Here is a 14,385-nt window from a genome sequence, read left to right as displayed (position 1 = left end):
TTTATATACAAGTTAATTGAACTTTTATTATTTCATGTTACAGGAAAAAATCAAATCTTATTAACCGTGAAGATCAACCAATTATAAGTGATTGTGAATTCATCCAAGTTGAAAGTTGGACAAAAGATGATAGCTATAAGTCTATGCTTCTCAATCAGGTAGATGGAAATAGTCATAGCCAAGTACTGGTTTATGATGTTTTTGTAAAAAAACTAACATATGAAGATAAATAAGCAAAAGGAGAGATAGTTAACATTTATCAAAAACCATAATCATTGATTAATTATCTCATAGACTTATGTTGAAATAAAAGAGATTGGGTTCTGGATTTCTTCTCAAGCACATGTAAGTTTTATTATATAAAATTGAATTTCAATATCTTCTTTCTTAATTTATATGTGATTATACTAATTTACTTCATTATTTTTTTTGTGCTTGATAATTTGGTACAACACTAGCATGTTGCTTACAAAAATGAAGAAATTGCATTGTCATTGAAAAATGCCTAGCATAGTGCAAATTTATTCAGCAAAGAACTAATGTTCTTCTATTTCTTCTAGATGTAATGCAAGAAATTGGGTTGAGGAAACAACATTTTAATGAATTATGTGTGGCAAAAAAGGCAAAGGAACCTCAACCACCATTAGATGGAATGATTGGAAAGGCACAAATTGAGAGATTAGCAGACATCAAAGATCCATCAGAAGAGGAAAATGAGGAAACTAAAGCAGAAAATATTGTGAAAAATGACAATGATGAAACTCTAGAAGATGAAGAGTTTGGATTACGTGATAATATTGATTAAATTTAAGTTATGCTTAGAAATCAAGCTCATTTTTTGTAACTATTAATTAGTTATACTTGTAATGTTTTGACTTTGACATTTTATGAAAATAATAAGTATTCAATTAATGTTCTTATATGTTCAATATTTGTATTAGGTGATTTTCACTTTAATTTTTGTGTGAATCATTATTTTTTGAAAAAAAATGTGATTATTATTATTTTTTGACATGAAAGTCATAAAAAAACTACTATTTAACCATTTTTTGTTAAATTTTTCTTATAAAATATGTGATTTTGACATGTCATTTTTAGCAAAAAAAATATCAAAATATGTAATTTTTTGTTATATTTATGTTCAAAATGTTTATTTTTATGTCAATTGTTAAAAATTATTGTTTTTTAGAGACAATTATTGGATGTGCATTGAAAAATTAATTAACGATATATAAATATGTAGAATATAAAAACGTTAAAATATTGACATTTTTCTTTAACTATGCAAAAAATAAAGATCTCACTACCAAAAATAAAAATAAAAAAATAAAAGACAAACAAAAAAAATGAAGAAGAAGACTACTTAAAAAATTGTTAAATTTAGAAAATAATTATTCACAATTAATACATTATAAAATTTAAAGACAAAAAATAAGCCTTATAAAAAAAGGACTTGATGCAACATCAATACTTTTTAAAATCAGCATGCAAATCACTAACATTCTAAAAAATAATGTACATAAAAAAATATATAAAGTGTCAAAAACTATGCTATGCTATGTGTGTGTGTGTGTGTGTGTGTGTGTGTGTCTGAATCAACATTGATTTTTTTGTAACCTCAAAAAAACGAGTAATTGTATCAGTCCCTGTTGCAAAGTTTACGTTGTTTTAGTTACAAGTAATGTGCCACCACATTTTCATTCAAGCTCTTATTCCCTCATCAATAGTAGACTATCTACATAACAAACATGTATTCATTTATCCACATGGATACCAAACAATGGGCTCCCCTCCTTTTACAACATTCCCTTTGCTCCATCATGTAACTCACCTATTTCCTTGGGGAATTAGTCTTTGTTTTTTTACATTCAACACATATTTTTTCATTCATTGGCAACTGTATAATGATTTTCAAGAAGAAAAATCCTCCACCATCTCATCACTTTCCCATTTTTTTATTGGTGATAGTCATAATCACCCTTGGTTGGAGAATTTACATTCAAAGTTGTTTTCTTAGTACCCCATAATGGCCATCATTCATGTTTCCTAGTCTTATCATTATCATTCACCATCACTAATGTCCTTACAAATACCAATCCTTGTAGGCAAAACATTGACCTACAAAGTCTCTTCTCTAATGGTCCTCTTGACTCCATATTATTATATATCCCATTTTGTTTTAGTTTTTTCCCTATGCTCAACTGCGAGGTTTGCTTCACCCAACTTCCAAGGGAATTTGATAATCTCTACTTTGTCTTTGTTGACATTATGCATCATGACAAAAATTCACATAATTAAAATTTGGTATCTAGCTAAGCTATTATTTGATTTCCAAGGGTTCTCTTTCATTGAATGGCATGAATTACTTATTGTTGACTTTATCTCACACGTTCTAGGAATGAAGAGGTATCTTCGTTCTCATTCTCATCCATAATGATAAACCTTAGATGGAACAAAGAGATCAACCATTGCTCTTTGACTCCATCCCCCCCCCCGCTTCTTGTTGTTTGACTTCAACACGGTGACATCAAGGTTGGTCTCATCTTACAACAACTATAGTTTCTAATTTTAGTTCAAGTTCCTTGGACTTGATTAACATTCATTAGCCAACAGTTTCAACATTCCTTTTCATGACAATTTTCTGGGGATGTTCTTGTTAGAACCATCTACCACTTTCTCCAACACCTTGGAGGGAAATGTAGATCTCCTCTTCAACATACACTAGTTTCCGTGCCTTTAGGCATCTCAAACAACATCATTCAACATCTTGTCCCTCATTATAATCATTTGTATCAAACAAAAATCACAGACATGGGAAATGCTCACCTTGTTTGTCTATTATAAATAACTCTTTATGGATGCATGTTTTTCATGTAGTCGCTTCTTCATCACCTACAAGACATTATTCTCTCTTTGGTCTCTCTCTGTCTTTGTCACAACATCAAGAAAAATAGTACACTAAATAAAACTATTATGTATTTTGGCTATACGTCTACATTAACCTCATACATCAAGGGAAACTATTATCACCTAAGAATCACTCACATAGATTTACTTGTGGTCATCGAAATTGTCATTAATCCACCAATTTGAAGGTTATCTAAGGCATTTAATCAACAAACTATAAGTAGTTGATAAAAATTTACAAAATGAGCCTTTTTCCATTTACAGAAAGTCACAATGCAGGTTTTGTTTTATCCACATGTCTTTCCCTTAGATAATGACACATATTCATATCAAGCAATACTTCCTAAATGAACAACATGTAAAATCATGTAGGTCTTATCAAAAATAAAATATCAAGTTTGAACAGGCTAGTTTAGGGCTCTAAAACATTTTAGAATAAGTACTTGGACAACCCAAAGACCTTATCATGTTCCCCTCAAGAATGGGAAGCCCACAATGGAATCAAGATTCATTCATACCATGAACCAAATCCAAAAGAGCTTGAAGAAATCCTATACGTATAAACCTTGGGTAACCATTTGAGAGAGAGGATAAATAGTGTTCTGTTACCCAAATATTGCTAGAGTACCTTCAACTCGAGTTATTTGCATGCGCACAACTAATTCACAAGCTTGCACATTTTTTAATTGGGAAAAAGAGAACCAACAAAGGAGATCAAGAAATACCTTCCATAGAAGATTGAAGAAGGTTCCACTAGTCCAACATCATCCTCTTTGGTGTCTCATTTGTAAGCCACCATTACCTTAATTCATTATTAATATGAGTTTTGCTTCCCATTTATCGTGTGTTTCTTATTTGTTTTTTCATTTGTATTCTTTCATGTTTTAGTTCAACCAGTGATGTTTCTATTTCAGGTTAATCACTAGCCATCTCTCTTATGAAGGATACAACTATTTATATAACAATGGAAATTTGAATCAACTATTTAACAAATAACAAACTATGCTAACCCTTCGAATTAACTTACAACACTATATTTATATACACCCACCCTTCATAATTGCACCATACCTTACATATAACTATATATTAATCATCATTTATTTTATATATTATTAATATCAATAAAACTACCATATTTATATATTTTGTTAATAGATCATACACTATTAAGCATTAATTCCACACACAAATATATACACTACCATTTCCATTTTCACCTCATAAAACATAATCACAACTTAAACTTTATACATAATATTATATATCATATACATAAATAAGTTTATTAAGTACGCCCTTCTATCTCTCTTGCTTTATAAATATATTTATTACACAATTCTATAATTTCACATTACTATTCTTCTTTATACTCTCTCACACACATGTTTATTTACATAATTATCACCACCACATTATTATATTATACATATACTGCTTTTATTTATATATAATATATACTACATACTTTGCATTATACTTATACAACGTAATCACTCACATACTTACCATAATTACATATTCATACTAAAACATATAAAACATAATTACCTTACTACACATATTATAATATCTTACTTATACTCAATACTATACACATATATCATCATATCACACATACACCACATGCATTGTTTTTAGTGTATTATTCACCCTATTTTTTATTAGTAGTTAAAAATTAGCAAGATTACATTTGATATGCTTTAAAATTCCCTGTTGATCTAGTTATAAGGCCTACGCCTTACTAACAAAAAACCTTGTCTCTAATACATAACATTGTGGTTGACTTACACACTCAGAAATTTAGCAGTTACTATTAGTCAACCCATAACATATTGGGAATATAAACAAAAGAGAAGGAAACATGACGAAGCACATACATATAAAATAACTGATTGTAATGTCATATAAACAAAAGACCAATAAACTAAAAATAACCAAAAGACATTGTGTGTTTAGTCGTCTAGTATGACAACCAGGAGATCTGGAGAAGGATACGCAGCAACCATGTTCAGTGAAGTTGCATTGATGACTGCCTCCCCTTTCTAGGGAGCCACTAAGTCAAAATCAGAATAGGTGACTATGTAACGCTCCATCTTGTTTAGAAGAACTACTATCTCGTCCATATCATACTGAATCTCCCTTAAGGTCCTCTTAATGTCCTCTTGTTCAACAAATAACTTGTAATTTTTTGCTGTTTATCTCATCACACCATGTGGAGAAGGTTTGTCATTTGCTTGTGGGTTGAGATAGAATGGAGGAAGTATAAGTGCCTCTTCTGCCACTTTCTTGGATCAGGAACCCAGTTGGTGTTACCCTTACAGACAATCTCAGAGTTTGAATGGTACATATGTTCTCCAAACTCTTTTGATTCCAAGGTGCAAATTTCCTTTCGAATTTCAAAAAGCACTGAGCCAAAAAAAATTGTTGTCAATTCCCACCCAAAAAGGCGGTATTTCCTAGAGTGGGAAGCCCCTAGTGTGTTGCCTCTTTGACTAAGCAGGAGTTGGTGTGGTGCCATGTGATATTTGTACCAGCAAAGAGTCATGTGAAATAGAGATTTAAATTTCCCACTAACCTAATGACACTTCTATTGTGAAGAAAGACAGACTACTATGACCCTATCGACCGTGAGATACTTGATGAAAGGACCAGATATGGAAATTGATAGTGGGAGAGTGATGTCGTCAATATACACAAACTGAACCGTACCTATAGAGAAATAGAGTCTAAAAATATTATGAGCCTAAGCAGGAAGAAGAGTACCCCTATGCAACTGACAAACTTGCAGTTTAAACACGCAATTCAAGTAACTATTAAAACGGACCAAGAGCGCGCCACTATACCAAAATCCAGCAACCAGGATAGGGCAATAAAAAAAGAATTTGGATGGATCAACTAACTAAAAGTCTGAGGAGGACATAACAACCACAAACTAAAAGAAAGGTCTAAACGAGGAGGGAAGAACATTTGTGACTGACACTTACACCTTGACAACTCCATGGAAATATACTAACTACCATGTTGTAATGTGGGCATAGACCTTTTCTTAAAGCATCTATATAACCCTTTACTATTTCTTCAACTCTGGAGAATAGCAAGATATAAGTGAAGTGGGTGGATGCCTTTACCTTATAGCAAATATTTTCCCACAACCCTAACCCATATGACTCTGTTGTGAGACATAAAAGAAGCATAGAATAGAATAGAGTGCAAATAATGTGAGAAATTCCAGCTTTGTAACGATATAGAATCTGCCACCCTAAAATAACAAATTATATTCGCAACCCCAATATTTTAGACACGATAAGGTGTAAATTAACTACCCAACACTTGTTTATATGGAATACAAAGCCCTGGTAAAGGGAGGAAACCTGAAACCACTAGGTGAAATCCTGTTTCCCAGGATTCATCATCCAAAGACCCTGTATGGTGGCATCTTTAATGTTGCGAGATCTTTTGTCAGATGATATCCAAGTCTTGTCCAATCTCCTTATCTCTTGCATTGCCTCCATGCTTATGACAGAATAACAAATGGAATGTTTCATCTTTTGGAGTATGGCAAACTCTCCACCCTCCAACGTTGTGAACTTAATGTCGTCCCCCCTTGCATTTTACGAACACCGTATGTGAAATAACTTGATGCCACAGGTGGGTCATGATCGGCCAAGTGGAGGCCATGGCTCGCCCTTCAAAGGCCACCTCCAACTTGGCTATTCGTACGCTTTGCATGCAAATTATTACAGATGGGGAAGGATTGTTACGGAGTCCATCATTTGATTGATTCCGATGATTAATTTTAGGGACAACACCCTCATCGAGGAACACCATATGCATTGTAACACATTATAGTTTATACACACACATATTACTATATACATATTTACAACATATATCATCACTTATATGTATAATCTTCCAATTCTATAAGTTTTAATAAATGAGTAAATTTACATTATAAAAAGTTGCAACTCAATTGAATAGTTATAATATAAAATGATAATATATGTTAAAATTAGAAAACTTTGAATCATGATTGGACATTTGAAAAAAATTGATAATGTTGTATACTCTAGAAAAGGTTCCTCATATAAGTAGTGTTTTACATAACATGCTTACTATTGGTTTCATCTTATCCAACATTGGTAGGATGAGATTCTTCAATATCCAAGTCCATTTCCTCCATCATTTGATGTGTGGTCTCTTTTTCCTTGAAAATTTGGAGGGTGGAGTGACATTTTGTAATTGGAAGAAGATGAATGAGAGACTTTATTGAGATTGCATAAAACATTTAGCTTCCAAACTTGACTTTGCATTTTCCCTTGAACTAGAGTATTCATAACAAAAACATTCTAGGATATATGAACTTTGGTGGTCACCAAGAAAATGAAGTTCTATTCTTATTTATAAACTCCTCATGTTTGTAAAATACTTTGCAAAGTTATTTGACTTCCTTGTAGTCCATCATCAAGACCTTGATTGATTCCTAATTAGAAGAGGATTAAGAGGAACCCAAAGATGCAATTCCTAGAGAACAACTATGATATTCTCTTGAAATGGATGCCATAGACTCATGAGAATTACCAACCCAGAAAGAGGACTAGATCAAGGAATATAGGACAAGGAAAATAAGGGATAAACCACAAATTCACGCACACCAACAATGAAAAAATACTCCAAGAAACCTAGAAGGACTCAGAAACCATGAACACCAAAAACTAAAATAGAGCACCAAATATAAACCATTGAATCCCATCACATTGAACATGAAATCTAATGCAATATTAAGAGATGATAAGAGAATCTTACTCAAAAGACTAGTGGGACTAAGATTGTCCACCATCATGAGTTATCACTAACACCACTTGCACACTAAGCCATTTGTTTTTGAAAACATGGTATTCTACATAGGACAAACACCAACCACACACAAATAGATAAAATATCATAACATGAATGCTTTTATGTGGTTAAAACCCCATAAGAGGGAAACATGTTAGGACATTCTGACACATAGAAAATAGTTAAGTATAGCTTGGTCTAGTGTAGAGTTAGGTAAAGTGTGTTTCTTGACTATGTACTTTTGTAACTTACAATCCGACGGTCACGATATGTTCTAGACATTAAGTAATCTGATGGTTCATTCTCTCATCAGTGTTACCGACACTTGATCTTAACACCCAATTGGTCCATGATCTCTATTTAAAAAGCATGGATGGTCATTTGTAAGGTGGCCATTCATGAGAGAAGCTTATGCAAATTTTCTTTTTTTTACATTAATAAATTGTCTGAAGTGGCCGCGTTGGCTCAAGTCGTGGACTATTTCCCTCTTTGATGGTTTTAACCAGGTCAAGAATACTAGTGTATTGGTCTGTGATCTATTTGTGAGCGGTCTCCTTTGGTGTTCTATCTGAGGAACTTACCCTGTAAATTCCTACATGGTATCAGAGCTATTTGAGGGTCGCATCCATTGGTGATCCAAATCCGAAGCCGGTACCACTGCATCCGACTGTCGTTTCCTAGATCTACTATTTCTGGCCGCTTTCAGGCCGAGAGGACTGCTCTATTGAGTTGGAAGCATCTATTCCAGTGAGGAACCCATTTTGTTTCGCACGAAAAGATTTCAGGTATCTCTAACTATGTCATTTTTAAGATCTAGAGGTATACAGTCTTTATTTGCAGTTTTAGTTATTCGTCTCTCTGCTTATTTTGGTTTATTTAGCTCTCTGACTTTTTTGTTACTGAATCTATACCTTTCATTTCTGTGTATGCTCTTTGCCCTGTGACTCTGTGCGATCTGGGAAAATTAGACACAAAAAGCAAGGACTTTTCTCATGCATATGCTCTTTTCCGCCACGCCTTAGTGTGATCTCAGAAAATCAGAGACATTGCGGAAAATATTTAGTTTCTGGCGAAAGCTAACTTCAAGCCATAAGGTTTGTTTTTTTTGTATGTCCATGTTGGGTTGTGTGGTTTTTTATTTTGTAAGAAAAAATGGTTTTTCAAGTAAGCACGCACCCCAAAGTGTTCTCACCCATTATAAAAAGTGAGTCACTTATAATTCTAAAGTCTCTTTATCTTTTATTTAAGTTACAATTTAGTGGGTAGCTCATAAAGTACCATTATAAAAGTGACTTTCACTTATTTATAACAGTGTGTCACATAAAATATTTTTTTAAAGTGAGCTAATTAGATTAAGTTTGGGGGGGGGGGGGGGGGGGATTTTTTTTTTAAATATAACATTATCATTCACTTCCGCACATTCACGCATTTCATGGGCATCTTCAACAACTTTTATTCAAAAACCCATAACTTCTTTATCTGGAAGTTTTTTTCAGAGCCGTTTTGTTTTAATCGGCCTAATTGTTCGAGATATTTCCATTGGAACACTTAGTTTCAGCATCTACAACTTCAGTTTCTGTTAAAATGGAAAGTTCATGCCAAGTTATTATTGACAGCACCAACTACTTCCAATGGTGGTCCTACATTATGGATTTATTTAGAAGTAAAGGTATTTATAGAATAGTCTCAGGCCAAGAAACTAAACCTAAAGATGAAGATAAGGCAGCCAAATGGGAAAATAGGCAAGATCAAGCACGTGGATTGATAGGGATGTTTATTTATCCATACCTTAGATTCCATATCGCAGAACTTGATACCCCTAATGAAGCAATGAAACAGCTCACTAAAGTTTTTGGAATTAAAAATGAAATTAGACACCATCAACTCGAAAATAAGTTACTTACGTTGGACCCTAATAATTTTTCTTCCATTGAAGATTTTTTGTCCAAGTTCAAGACCCTTAGACTTCTCTTGGAAGGTGTTAAGGTTAAGAAAGAAGATGGTAGCCATATCTATTCCATTATTACTAATTTGGGACCACCCTATTCTGTGTTTGTTTCCACCTTCCATTTTACTAGAGAAGCCTTTATTTCTCAAGGACAAAACTACAAGTCCCCCTATTTTGATGCCTTTTGTGATTCTTTAATAAGAGAACAAGAAAAACTCTTACATCTTGGTCTTCTTAATCTTGAAAACTCTTCTAAGAAAGCCTTAGCTGCCCAGCAACAACCAAGTTTAAAGAATCCTAAGAAGAAGTATCCTAGAAAGAATGGTCCTAAGCAATTTCAGTCTCAAAATGAAAAATCAATTCAAAAAAATGATAAGGCAAATAAAAAAAAAGAGAAGAAGACTAATAGACATTGCAACTTTTGTAATCGAGATGGCCACTTAGAATCCAAATGCTTTAAGAAGATGGAAGCCTTGGAAGCAGCAATGAAGAAACATAACATCCATTTGGAGCACTCTTCAACTTCAACTTCATCTTCAGAAATAACACTTTATGCATGTGGTTGTCAAGCATCTCGGTTTGGTTATGCACTAAATGTATCTTCTTCTTCTCATTCTCATGAGTGGCTCATTGATTCTAGAGCTTCTTATCACATGGCAAAAAACAAAGCCATGTTTTCTTCTTTAAATGATTGTAACACCAAAAATATATATGTTGGTGATGATAGATCTCTTAGTGTTGTAGGGACTATAACTATTCATCTAGACAATGGTCAATTTAATGATGTATTATGTGTTCCAACCTTATGATGGGGTCAGGGTCATATGTCACATTGTCACATTGTATTACAAGAATTCTTGAATCTGGTACAAGTGAAAGATTGTAGTCTATGCTATTAAAGTGGATCCCTAGTCATTAATCCAATGATGAAAGGCATCTCTATGAAATCTCAGTTTATGCAATAGATTGTTAGACCTTCTTTTCAATAATTACTTGTATGTTTTTAGTTGGAATTGAGCAGAGTAACCTAAAGGGAAATAGTTTTCATTGAAGATTGCAAATGAAACTTTCTTCACACCTAATTATCGAAACATTTAAGAGTGTTTCATAAATGAAAGGCTATAATACATGACTAGCAGAGATGTTTTTTTATCAACCATCCAGTAAACAAAATACCTCTATAATATTCTTAATTCATGTTCTAAGTAAGTCTCGAGGGTTGTCTCAATTGGTCAAGTATTTTTCGCATAAGCACCTTGCTAGGAGAGGTCATGGGGTCAATTCTCCTCGACACCCTTAGGGTTAGGCTCTGATATGAGTCGGCGGGACTGTCCCTTCAGGTGGATCTACCCAAGGCTATTTCTATGGATGTAGCGGTCACTGATCTCCGGAGTTCGTGAACCACATCAAAAATAAAATATCATGTTCTAAGTAGTTTATTTTTAAAGGTGTGATTTTATTATGAAGCATTTACAATTGAAGAGTTTTTCTCTTAGATTAAAAATCCATTTATATACTAAACCATGCACATACAATGTTAATAACTCACAAGCTAATTACACCTCTAGATTGATAATTTAATGCTGAGAGTTTAAGTTAATTAAATTCACTGACATTTTTTCAGTGCCATTGTTGAGGAGATGCTAAAAGGGATTAGCACATTCATGGCTTATTTTATTTTCATATTCTAAACCTCAGAATTTGTTGTGTGCGAATTGCTTCTTCTTTTAAGTACTAGCTTTCTAGATCTAATGAGATAGTGGACAATAAGGCACAAGGACGACCTCACTCCACAATTTTATGAAGTGTAACAACCTAATGCATTCCCTTAAGTATTTTTCATTGGTTCTAAGGCCATGCTAGTGTTGTATGAATAGGGTTGGAGACAATAGAGGTAAATTTAAAAGAGAAAATAGAGCAATTACTTAAGACAAAAATACCCCTTCAAATACTAACTGTTGGCTAGAAAATACATAATAGGATGAAAAGCAAGCAGGACTCCAATGACAAATCCAAGTCTTGTGGTAAAAACTCAAGATATCAAGGACCTACAACAAGTGACCCCGAAATGGAAGCAACATTTACAGGTGAACTGAACCAGTGATCAAAATCAGAAGTGGATTATGATCCAATTACAGACCCAACATCTCCACATCTGGAGACTAAGTACAACTTGTTTGGAGGGAGAAATATGTCAGAAGGTGAAGGTGAAGGTGAAGTTTATGTAAATGGAGGAGGTGAGACATGTTTCAAATGAAGAGGAGGTAATTTTTTGTTTCCTAATTGTGGATCCTGCCACAACTATACAAACGAAGAATATTCCTCCATGAACCCTACCTCATTTTCATGGCATGATAAATGAAGGTCTTGATGCTTTTATTGAGTTTGACATATTATGCCATAGTTATGACTATTCAAGCGATGCACAAAAACTCAAACTATTTCCTGTCACCCTTAAAAGACTTATACATGTTCTAGTTTATGGGCTGGGAGGAAACGTGATTCAAACAAGGGATGGGATGCATACGACTTCTCTTAAGAAATATTAATAATTTTACAATGCCAATGATTCGAGGGAGGAAATTTTTAAGATGACATGAAGAGAAGAAGGGGGTTTAGAAGATTATCTTGAAAGGTTTATATACAATCTTCAACAATCCAAACAAAACAAACTTGATCAAGATACTATTAGGACCATCTTCTTAAGAGGGATATTAGATGAATCTATTAATTTTCCTAATTTGATGGGAGTTGGATATGATTCATAAATAACCTTTGCAAAAATTAGTGAACTCTATAGGAGGTATTCTTGAAGTCAAGTCAAATTTGGCAAGGGGATTAGAGACTTTTCTAAAGCTACCAAATCTACAAGTGGTGTGACTAAGGATTAATTAAGAAATTTGTTATATAACTTTAAGACTGATCTTCCTGGCACTCTCAATTTGCAATTAGATACTTTACAATTTAAAAAGAAGCAAGATAAAAAAATGTAGTTCTTCCTATTTTTTGTCGTAAATGTAGAAAAAACCACCCAGTAAGAGAATGTCCTCTAGATCGTATTGAAATTTGTCTCATTTATGCAAGAGAGAATTCAATAGAACATTATCCCTCCTTACCTAGTCTCAAGATGCTTTATCAAGGGGAGAATCAAGCAACATAGCAGTTATGTGAACTTGCACCCAAAATACCTTGGAAACCAAGAACATCAGGTATGCCTTCAAATCTTGCTTCTTAATTTACTCCATATTATTTTAGCCTTAGCAATATTCAACACAATTTTTTAATTCTACTATGCCTTTGCAAGCATGTCCTCCACAATAGGTCCAAAATCATCTTTGGAAACAGGGATGCTGATGATCCAAGTATGGGAACATGCTTATTTATCCTTACCCTAAACAATCACAACAATCAATCCCCACACAACCACCACAACCATTATATCCCCTACAATTTCAACAACCATAGCCTATACAATCACAAATTCAACAAGTTGAACAACCTCAACAACTACAACTTACATAGCCTTAAAAATTATAGCTTATGTCATCACTCCTCCGGATCTCCAAGGTTGAGGAAGAGTCCAGCTGAGGTAACCACAGACCAACCTTTTGACTTGGTATCTAGCCCTACCAAGCCGGAGAGGGCTCTCTCCAAAGAATCATAGCCAAGAGGGTTGGATGGATTAGGGTTTTAGGATAGGTATAGATTGCAGAGATTGTTTTGATTTGATTTTTGATTGGATTATTGTTGGATGAGGGTATTAGGTCAAAGAGGCTAATTCAGATCGAAAGACTGAGAAAGCAGTGTCTTAATAATGTTGAACTTGATCCAACTTTTACTCATTTCATTTGGAATGGACTTGACACTATTCAATATCAAATAATAAAAGGTGATTGTGAAAACATTACTAAACTCATACCTAAAAGGGATTATTCCCTAGTTATTGCAGATATTCCCCATGTTTTCAATATCCCAAACATTGACTATGATAGTGACCCTTATACTTATCAAGCTATTAGTAAAGTGGTTGAGGGATTTGTAGAAGTCACATCATCACCATTATGGAGATTTGTGACATTTCATTCAGACACACAATTGACAATGTTATTGACAAGCGTCAAGGGGAAAGCAAACTCAAGGATGTAGCTTACATGGTAAGACGTTGAAATTTTATGTTTGATTAATGTTAAAAAATCCATTTATGTACAAGTTAATTGAACTTTTATTATTTCATGTTACAGGAAAAAGTCAAATCTTATTAATCGTGAATATCAACCAATTATAAGTGATTGTGAGTTCATCCAAGTTGAAAGTTGAACAAAAGATAATAGCTATAAGTCTATGCTTCTTAATCGGGTAGATGGAAAGAGTCATAGCCAAATACTAGTTTATAATGTTTTTGTAAAAAAACTAACATATGAAAATAAATAAGCAAAAAGAGAGATAGTTAACATTTATCAAAAACCATAATCATTGATTAATTACCTCATAGACTTATGTTGAAATAAAAGAGATTGGGTTCTAGATTTATTCTCAAGCACATGTAAGTTTTATTATATAAAATTGAATTTCAATATATTCTTTCTTAATTTATATGTGATTATACTAATTTACTTCATTATTTATTTTGCGCTTGATAATTTGGTACAACACTAGCATGTTGCCTACAAAAATGAAGAAATTGCATT

Source organism: Pinus tabuliformis, chromosome 1_2 (genome assembly GCF_031772625.1).
Source record: "Pinus tabuliformis cultivar Carrire ecotype Pingquan chromosome 1_2, CPIR1, whole genome shotgun sequence".
NCBI lineage: Eukaryota > Viridiplantae > Streptophyta > Pinopsida > Pinales > Pinaceae > Pinus > Pinus tabuliformis.
Note: the sequence above shows the minus strand (reverse complement) of the source record.